This window comes from Nicotiana attenuata, unplaced genomic scaffold (assembly GCF_001879085.1).
Source record: "Nicotiana attenuata strain UT unplaced genomic scaffold, NIATTr2, whole genome shotgun sequence".
Classification (NCBI taxonomy): Eukaryota; Viridiplantae; Streptophyta; class Magnoliopsida; order Solanales; family Solanaceae; genus Nicotiana; species Nicotiana attenuata.
In genome coordinates, this window is record NW_017670662.1 from 197411 (window position 1) to 207917 (window position 10507).

Genomic DNA, 10507 nt, shown 5'->3' on the forward strand with positions numbered 1-10507 from the left:
TTAGCTCTATTGTCTGCGTACTCGATGTTAGCCTCAAGTCCGTTAGATGCGCCCGGAAAAACCTTTCTATCGAGGTCACCCAACTCAAAGAAGAACTCAAGCACCGAGCGGCTTCCCTCGTTGTTGAGAAAACTTACGCTATGTTCAGCATGAGGAGAAAAACCTTGGAAGAGGCCAAAGCTGGTATCATTGATTTTGATACCGAAATTGCTAAGGCCTGTGAGCTTGAGTTAGCTGCTAAAAGTGGTCTCCCAGCAGGGTCTGATGCTCCTAGTCCTTCTGTTTCCGGTTTCGAGTTCTTCGAAACCGAAGAATAATCGGAGAATGATGATGTTGAAGGCCAAACTGTTGAAGACCAAAATGTTGAGCCATCGGCAGATCCATCTACTCTTCACGGGGGCGCGGACACTTCTCTTCCTCCGGGTTCCGGAGATATTATAGGTTTGCTTTTCTTTTGTTTTTCCAATTCTTGTATTTGTGCCGTTTTGGCATGTGACTGTAAAAAAAACGTTTTTTTGCTCAAGTATTGTTTGAGTCTTTATTTCGTTTGATTATTTATGCAAGTTTTAATCTTTGCATTCTCTTCTTTTTGCTTAAGAGTTTTGCGCAGGTTTTACAGTTTGCGTCTTATTATGTGAAGCCTTAGGTGTATTTTTCCCCGAAGGCATTTTGATTCCGGGCATAAATTCTTCCGAAACCAACATTTTAACGTGAAGATTTTTATAAGAGAGGGCCCTCTAATGTTTATGGTGCTCTTGAAGAAGACGTCTCATATTCATTACGGCACTAGCATTTGAAGCACTTGTTTAACTTTAAAATGACAAAGTTAATTCATCGTTCGGACAAGAAACAAGATAAAAACAAAAGGATTTAATTTTATTCCTTCTATTTTCAAAAAGTACATAAGCATTTGCTATGCTAAAAAGAAATTGCCATTACTTGTGGCTAACTTGTACAACTTGTTTCTATGGGGCTGGCCGCGCAGTCCCTGATCCCGATGATACAACTATGTTTCCAATATTTGTTCTTCGGTCGACATGGCAATCATTATTGCCTTATCCTCATATCATTCCCCTAGTGTCCGAATGCGAAGAATGCGAATTGGAACACTGGAACTTTTGCACCTTCGAGGACCCCATTAATGAATTTCGAGGTATGGATTTATGCTATCGAGCAAAAGACTATCTAACTATCCTTTATCGGTTTGCACTTGTGAACGATCGGGTAACCATTGTCCTATAGCAAACTGAATTTCCCGGTGGGAATTTTGCTATAGAGCCAAAGATTATCTAACCGTTAGGGAGTGGATCTTTGCTTGTGTGCCTTGCTATTAAAGGTATTTTTGCTGCTATTGAAGCTTTCTTCGTAGTATGCTTTCTGTTGCTGACTCATTAAAAACCTTAACATAAAAATCCAATTGGGACAAAAACTAAACGAAGGGAAAAAGAGTCCAGCACATATTTTCCGCTCGGATAATGTTCATCAGCAATAATATCTTTTGAGGTGTGCCACTTTCCAGTTGCTGGGCAACTTTTCTCCATCTTGGTTTTCCAATTCATACGAACCTTTTACAGTGATAGACAAAACCCGGTAAGGGCCTTCCCATGTTGGACCTAGTTTCCCTGCGTTGTGCTCCGGGTTGCTTTGAGTTACTTTCCTTAGCACCAAGTCTCCTACTTCGGAATAACGGAGGTTGGCTCTTCGATTATAATACCACTCCATTCTTTGCTTTTGGGCTGCCATTCTTACATGCGCCAAGTCCATGTGCTCATCGAGTAGCTCCAAGTTGATTAACATTGCTTCGTTGTTTGATTCTTCATCTGTTGTGAAATATATCAAGGTGGGATCCCCTACATCCACCAGCATTAAAGCTTCTGCATCGTACACAAGGGAAAAAGGAGTTTCTCCTGTGCTCGACTTGGCCGTTCGGTATGATCATAAAACTCCGGGCAACTTCTCAGGCCAATTACCTTTAGCCGCTTTCAACCTTTTCTTGAGGTTTTGTATAATCACTTTGTTCGTTCACTATTCTTGACCATTTGCGCTCGGATGATAGGGAGAAGATGTGATCCTCTTAATTTTTAAATCTTCGAGGAACTTTGTGACTTTTGCACCAATAAATTGTGGCCCATTATCGCACACTATCTCTTTTGGTATTCCAAACCTGCAAATTATATTTTCCCACAAGAAATCCACCACTTCGCGTTCGCTGATCTTCTGACAAGGACCTTCTCCACCCACTTAGAAAAATAATCAGTCAAAATTAAAAGAAATCTTACCTTTCCTGGAGCCGGTGGCATGGTCCGACGATGTCCATCCCCCACTTCATGAACGACCACGGGGACAGAACCAAATGTAATGGTTTTGCCGGTTGATGCACCAGTGGTGCGTAGCGTTGGCACTTATCACATTTTCGGACGAACTCTTTGGCATCTTATTCCATGCGGGGTCAATAATATCATGCCCTTACCAACTTCAGTACTAAATAATCTACGCCCCAATGGTTGCCGTATATCCCTTCATGGACTTCTCGCATGACATAGTTAGCTTCGGATGCCCCTAAGCATCGGGCCAGCAGGCCTTGGAAAGATTTTCTATACAATTGGCCTCTCTTGAAGCTATATTGCGATGCTTTGGCGCGTAGCGCCTGGGATGATTTGGGGTCTTCGGGTAGCTTCCCATGCTCGAGATAATCGATGATTTCATTCCTCCAGTCCCAGACCAAATTAGTCGCATTTACCTCATGATAACCATCTGTATCCAGGACTGAGTTCATCAGTTGTACTACCATCCCAGACTCTTATCCTTTATTTTCATCGATGATCCGAGGTTAGCCAATGCGTCTGCTTCTGTGTTACCTTCCCTCGGCATATGAGTAATCGACCACTCCCGAAATTGCGCCAACAGAGCCTAAACCTTCACCACGTATTGTTGCATGCGTTCCTCATTGGTTTCGAAGATCCCGTAGACCTGAATTACTACCAGCTGTGAGTCGCATTTGATTTCGATGACCTCGGAGTCAAGTCCCCGGTCTAGTTCGAGCCCTGCAATCAAAGCTTCATACTCTGCTTTATTGTTAGTTAAAAGGACCGTTCTGATGGCTTGCCTTCGGGTTTTCCCCGAAGGCATGATTAATATTATACCAAGCCTGGACCCTTTTACGTTGGAAGCTCCATCCGTAAATAAGGTCCAAACCCCTGATGTCGATTCTGATACCATTACTGCCTTTTTGATTGCCAAAGGCCGCAATCCCAATCTGAAATTGGCCAAAAAGTCACCCAAGACTTGTGAATTAATTGCAGTCCTTGGTTTATATTCTATGTCGAACTCACTCATTTCGACGGCCCATTTGGATAATCTACCGGGAGCTCGTGTTTGTGAAGGATGTTCCGCAAAGGGAAAGTGGTTACTACGGCTATCGAGTGACATTGGAAGTAGGGCCCCAGCTTCCGAGCGGGCGACTACGAGAGCTAAGACCAGTTTCTCCAAATGTGGGTAGCGAGTTTCTGCTCCTGTTAAAATTTTACTAACATATTAGATGGGAGACAGCATACCTTCGTTCTCACGGACTAAAACTGCACTTACCGCGACTTCCGAAACCGTGAGGTAGACTAACAGTGTTTCACCTTCCTTTCATATAGGAAGTAGAAGAGGGCTTGACAAGTACCTTTTTAAATCTCTCAAAGCCAACTGGCACTTCGGGGTCCATTCGAAGTTGTTTTTCTTATTGAGCAGTGCGAAGAAACGGTGACATTTTACCAGAAAATGAACCTGCTCAAGGCTGCCAATCTCCCCGTGAGCCTTTGAACTTTCTTCAAGTTCGACAGTTGTCCGGGATATCTTCGATGGCTTTGATCTTGTCGGGGTTAACCTCAATCCCCCTATGCAATACCAAAAATCCTAGGAACTTGCCGGAGTTTACTCTAAACGCGCATTTTTCGGAGTTAAGATTCATGTTATGCTTCCTTAGGATATCAAAAGTTTCCTGCAGATGCTTAAGGTGATCACCTACATTCAAAGACTTAACGAGCATATCGTTTATATAAACGTCCATAGTTTTTCCTATTTGTTTTTCAAACATCTTGTTCACGAGGCGCTGATAAGTGGATCCGGCGTTCTTTAACCCAAAGGGCATCACATTATAGCAATATGAGCCAAAAGTTGTTAAAAATGAAGTCTTTTCCTGATTCTCCGGGTTCATCTTAATTTGGTTTTACCCAGAATATGCATCAAGGAAACTCATTAACTCGTGCCCGGCCGTCGCATCGATCATTTAATCGATGTTTGGCAGGGGGAATGAGTCTTTTGGGTACGCCTTATTCAAGTCCTTATAATCTACACACATGCAAAATTTGTTGTTCTTCTTAGGAACTACAACTACATTAGCTAGCCAGTCGGGATACTTGTTTACCTCTCGGATTGACCCGATATTAAGTAAGCGTGTTACCTCCTCTTTGACGAATTTATTCTTGACTTCCGCAATAGGGCATTTCTTTGTCTTACCGGAGGTATATTAGGGTCCATACTTAACTTGTGTACAGCTATCCACGTCAGGATACCTGTCATATCCGCATACGACCATGCAAAACAATCGGCATTAGATTTAAGAAATCCAATAAAGCCAGACCTGAGTTCGGGGTGTAGTCTTATCCCCAAGTGGAATTTTCTTTCTAGGAATTCTTCGAACAATGCAACTTTCTCAAGCTCTTCCGCTCTGGATTTCATTGCATTCCTCTCTTCTGGAACTTGGAAATACATCGGCATCTAATAATATTCCGACGTTTCTTCCCCCGGGCTAACTTCTCTAGTTCGGGAGCAGGCGCCGGTTTCTGTAGTTGCTATGCCACATGTCCCTTTCCTTTGCTACTGGAGACCGAAATTACGTTCATCTCCCTTGCCGTCGGTTGGTCACCCCTTATCTGTTTAACCATTTCGGGCATTGGAAACTTCAGCAATCGATGATATGTTAATGGTACAGCTTTCATCTCGTGCAACCATGGCCTTCCCAGAATAATGTTATATCCCATATCACCGTCTACCACTACGAAAAGAGTTGTTTTCATTACCTCTTCGTTGTTTGTGGGAAGCAAATGTCTCCTCGGGTTGTCACGATCGCGAGGTTGAATCCGGCGAGGAGTTTTGTGGCCGAAATAATGCTTCCGCTGAGTTTAGCTTGCTAGAATACTCTCCATTGTATGATATTAGCCGAATTTCCTGGATCCACTAGAACATGTTTAATTTTAAAATCTAGCACATTTAAAGAAATCACCAGTGTGTTGTTATATGGTAGCAGCAATCCATCTGCGTCCTCCTCCGTGAAAGTGATATCGTCTTCGGCGACTCCCCGGATCCTCTTGCTATGGGTTATTGATACTTACGTCTTTTTTACTGCCAAGAAGGTGACATCGTTGATTTGGTTCCCCCCGAAGATCATGTTGCTCGTCTGGCGTGGGGGATCTTCTCCTACATTCGAGGATTCTGCGTTGTTACGATCGCAATTGTTCTTAGATCTGTCACTTAAGAATTCTCTGAGATGACCATTCTTTAATAGTGTTGCCACTTCTTCCCGGAGATGTCGATAGTACCCAGTCTGGTGGCTATTCGTCCTGTGGTATTCATTCCACAAGTTGGGATCCCTCTAGCTGGGATCAGATCTCATCAGTTTCAGGAACCGTGCTTCTTTAATGTTTCTCATGGCTGACACCAACTCTACTACGCTGATGTTGAAATTGTATTCTAATAGCTTGGGGTAGTAAGGTTCCTGTGACCTTGACATTTCTTTATCCTATAGTGATTTATTGTTCCGACCGTGATCAGTCATTCTGTCGATGGCGAACCTGTCTGCTGTCCGAGAGCCTCTGTCGTGGCCTTCAGTTCGTTTGTAGGGCAAAAATCGGCCCCTCGAAGGTCGTATGTCCGTGTCGAAATCTTTTTTTGATTTTTCTCTGTTCTTCTCCCGTCCTTTGGTCGACGATGGAAAGCCAATCTGATCATATTCGATCCTTATCTTTGATTTGTACCGGTTGTGAACATCCGCCCAAGTCGTTACTAGAAACTCAAGCACGCTTTCCTTCAGTTTCCGGGAAGTATCTTAACTTCTCGGATTCAATCCCTTGGTGAATGCTTCAGCCGCCCATTCATCTGGGACAGCCGGAAGCAACATTCTCTCCTTCTAGAATCGGGTAACGAACTCTCGTAGCAGCTTGGATTCTCCTTGCACAATCCTGAATATATCGGCCTTTTGGGACTGTACTTTTCTGGACACGGCATGAGCCTTGATGAAAGAATCCGCGAGCATCTCAAAGGAGTTTATGGAATGCTCGGGTAACAATGAATACCACGTCAAGGCTCCCCTCATTAGAGTCTCTCCAAATTTCTTCAGCATAACAGATTTAATTTCATGAGGAGCTTAATCATTTTCTTTCACCGCCGTTGTATAGGTGGTAATATGCTCATAAGGGTTTGAAGTTTCATCGTACTTTGGCACGTCAGGCATTTTAAACCGCTTCGAGATTAGTTCTAGTGTTGCGGTTGGTTTGTATGGCAACTAAGTATATTTCTTTGAGTCCGGTCCTTTCAACATCGGTGGTACGCCCGAAATTTGGTCCATACGGGCGTTCACTTCCCTCATGAACCGTAGGAGTTCATTCTTGAGGGGATTGTTTTCGTTATAGGGACCGGATCTACTTCCCCCAGCCCCATCGGAGCCAACTTCAGCCCTCGGGGTGTTGATGTCGACCCTCTACATTGTTTGATTTGCAGGAGCACTAGGAGGAACCGACTCTCGTTTATTTGCATCATTTGAAGCCCCCGATAGCGCCTGCTTTAACTCCGTCATAACTTTATCCTATCGCGTAAGGTGACCTAGAATGATTGCATGTTGCTCTTGCAAGACCCTTACCGCGTCAATGACATGTTCCTCCTCGGCATCAACGGGAGTTGTCTCCCGAACATGTCGAGGATATTGTCTGTCATGCGCCGGTCTAGCATCGTTCCCCTTGTCGTGGGTGTCACTAATTGAGTCCTCGAAATGAGGCTGATCCCCTCAAATCTCGGGATTGTGCGTGTTGTTAACACCGTAATCTGCCATTTCTTATGATTTTTTCTAAGATAAAATAATCAAAGAACGTTAATAAAAAGGTGAGGATCAATTTAATTGCACGACTGTCTAGGCCCCTCGGTGGGCGCCAAACTGTTTACTCGTAGAATGGTATAGTTGAATTTATACGTGGTTTCTAGACAAGTAGTTTAATTTGATCCTGAAATAATAAGATAATTGAAGAAATATACAATAATTAACCTTGAGATGGAGATGAAATAGCAGAAACAATAGTTCCTGGAGCAGGGCTTCCGGGCAAAACAACAATGAAATCAAAAAGCAAGAAGATAAAATTGTATTAAGCTTTGGATAGAGTATAGCGTAAGTTTTCCAGAAAATCCGTTACCTCTACAGTGATAACTAAGCTCACTATTTATAGCTACGTCTAGGGAAAGAGGTCCTAGGATCGTGGCCCTCTTTAATATCAATTATGAGGGCCATTGATGAAGATGTAAGAGTGAGTATAAATGACAAATTTCTTGTAACAGACAATCATACTTAATGTTGTGAAATATTCTCCATTGATGCTACCGAGCGAAGAGTATTTATTGCATCCTTATGAGCGTTACTCTCTCCGGTGACCGACGGGACAACTGCCTTCTGGCTATCCCCCATCTTAGGTTCTACGTGTTCTTCTTTTGAGCGGCCATGTGGCATCGCATATTTTACCCTATACAGATAGTTCCCCTGCTTTCCGGTGACATAACGTTGTGTCACCGAGAAGTTGGTAGAAATATTCTTTTGACAGGAATTGCTTTGATTCTTTCTGAAGGCTTCTGACGGTTGATTAGACGCACGTCTCTCCATATTTAGTGCCCCGAACACGCATCATCCCACGATTCAACATAGCTTTTGTTGGTTATCGAGGTAATCATGGCCATGAATTTAACCGCCAAAACTTTTACTTATACGCATCAATCTTCTCCCCTTATACTCCATAACTTTCCAAAACTTTCTTAAATCTTCCTTGCTATTAATTAATCTTTTCTGCTACTCCCTTTAATACAAAAAATCTTTTCTTTCATCCTAATGGCTTCTTCTTCAAAGAACGTTAGCTCTTCAAAGGGCAAGAGCAAAGCTGACAACGTTGTTTCTCAAACGGTGGATTCTATCATTCCTAGAAGTCTTGTTACAAAAAAAGACTTCGTAGGGAAACTCCCTTTGACTCTCTCTCGCACGTGGGTTGTTGGAAGATACCCTTCTTCTATTCATCCTTCCAGTATTCCTATTGTGAAGGAAGACTGTCGCTGCCATGATTTGGAAATTGTTGATCCTGATCTAACGGAGCAAGCCCAAGAAGGATTTTACATACTTTTACACGTATCCCTTTACTTTGGATGTGTTTTCCTTAAGTGGAGAGCTTGACTCCATCATTACGGAGTTCTGCCTTCGCTATCAAGTGTGTTTGTCACAAATCAGTCCTTTTGTATGGAGAACAATTGCTTGTCTTTGGCGTATGTGCCAGGAGACGAGAGATGAGATATCTTTAGCTCATGTGATGAATCTCTATTCCCCCAAAATCTTCCGTGGGGGGATGATAAATTTCGGCAAACGCGGCCATGATGACCTGTTATCGAGCATGGATGATGACAGCGACTATGGGTGGATGGAACGGTTTGTTGCGGTTGCTACCAATGACATCATTCCGGCAACGACTTCATCCTTTCTGAAGGCGTGGAACCGCACTCGTAAGCTTTTTGTTTAATATTTGGTTGATTAGGGATTCTTCTATATCTGTATTGTTCCTTAATTCTATGCTCGTTTCAGCAACTCGATGGGTTCTGCTTATGGTTGAAGGCTTGGGCCAGTGGGTCCAAAAGATTTTGGACGTCACTACGCCCGAGACCCGTACGTGGAAAGAACTGTCCATCAAATACGGGTGGAAGGCCAAAAATCATGGTAATTCAGACTAACATTGTTTTAGCTTTTTATGTGAAGAAATTGGTTGATCCCTTCTATCTTTTCCTTGAAATTAGGTCTACCCATGGGCTCAGTTGTCGTTCCCGAGGAGGATGTTTTGGCTGATCCTGCTGAGGCGATGAGGCTGCTTCAGACGACACTCACTCGAACAGGTGTCTCCAACCTTCTTCGGGCACAAGTGTTTTACTATGGAGTCCTTGGCCGGAGAACAAGCAACCAAAAAGTAGGCGTTCTTCCGCGGCCAGGGAGAAGAATAAAAGGGCGAAGACCATTGCCCCCGAGTCGTCTCTGGAACTTGTGATGAGTAGCCTTCCTCTCGGTCCGGTCATAGACACTGTGATGATCGACGATGATGGAGAAGCTAGTGATGATGGAGCTTCCCTACACAGAAGGCGACGATCCTTATCATCTTAACAGGATGCTCGACCTGTTGAGTATACCTATCGAGGACGATGTCTCAGCACTTTGGGGGGAGTTTGATTTGGTAGATAATGCCAACTCCCATTTTCGAGCCCCAATTGTTGTGCCCGATACTGCAGGGCTGAGTACCGAGTCCCTGCCGTCATTGGTTGGCGAGCATCCAACAACTAGCACTGCATTTATCGCAGCTGCTTCTCATTCACTGCCATCACCTTTATCTCCACCTTCCTAGCTTTTCCACCAGCAACTGCTACATCATCTCCATCGGTTGCACTTGATCATAAAGGAGATGTTCCTCTTCCCCACTCCCCTGTTCAAGGGAATTTGGGGCAAAATTATGCTTCCCCCGAAGATCCACATGGAGGAGGAATGTTACTCTTTCGGTCTCCACCGGATGCAACTTGCTATCCCGGCCTATGGAACTTGCTAATTACCTGAAGCCTTTGGCTTCAAAGAAAGATTGGGAAAAGATTTAGGCTCTCTAAGGAGTAGGGGTATATAAGCCATCGGATATGGGACTAATCTGATAATCACGTGCATAGGACGAAAAAGGTAGCCCTAATTAATTAACGAGATACAAATTTGTGATATCAATTATCATGTATCGGTAAACCATATCCAGTTGAGTGACAATTATTTGGAAGTCTATAGTATTGTTGTGATATAGGGTTAATTGTGGGGGTCAATTAGAGAAAGTTAGAGGGTAACAAAATTAGTCGGTTAAGAGGTGGTTAACACTGTTCTATATAAGAACAGTGTACGCATGTATTAAAAACAGCAGAAATAAAAATCTTCTTCCTTCCTTCTCTCTAGAACTTTCCTCCATTGTAGATTCATTTCATTGCATGTTTCAATTACTGGAGATTTACACAGAATCTATGTAAATTGACATGGTATTAGAGCGGCGAGACTGAGGACGTTAGCTCCGACGAGGAGTTCCGGCGAGTCAGCTAAAGTTTGGAGAAATTTACCGGAAACGAAGCAAAATTTCAGATCGCCGTGGCAGGAAACGAGGTAACCTCACTCGACCACAATCATCCTCTATTTCTTCAAGCAGCAGATGCACCA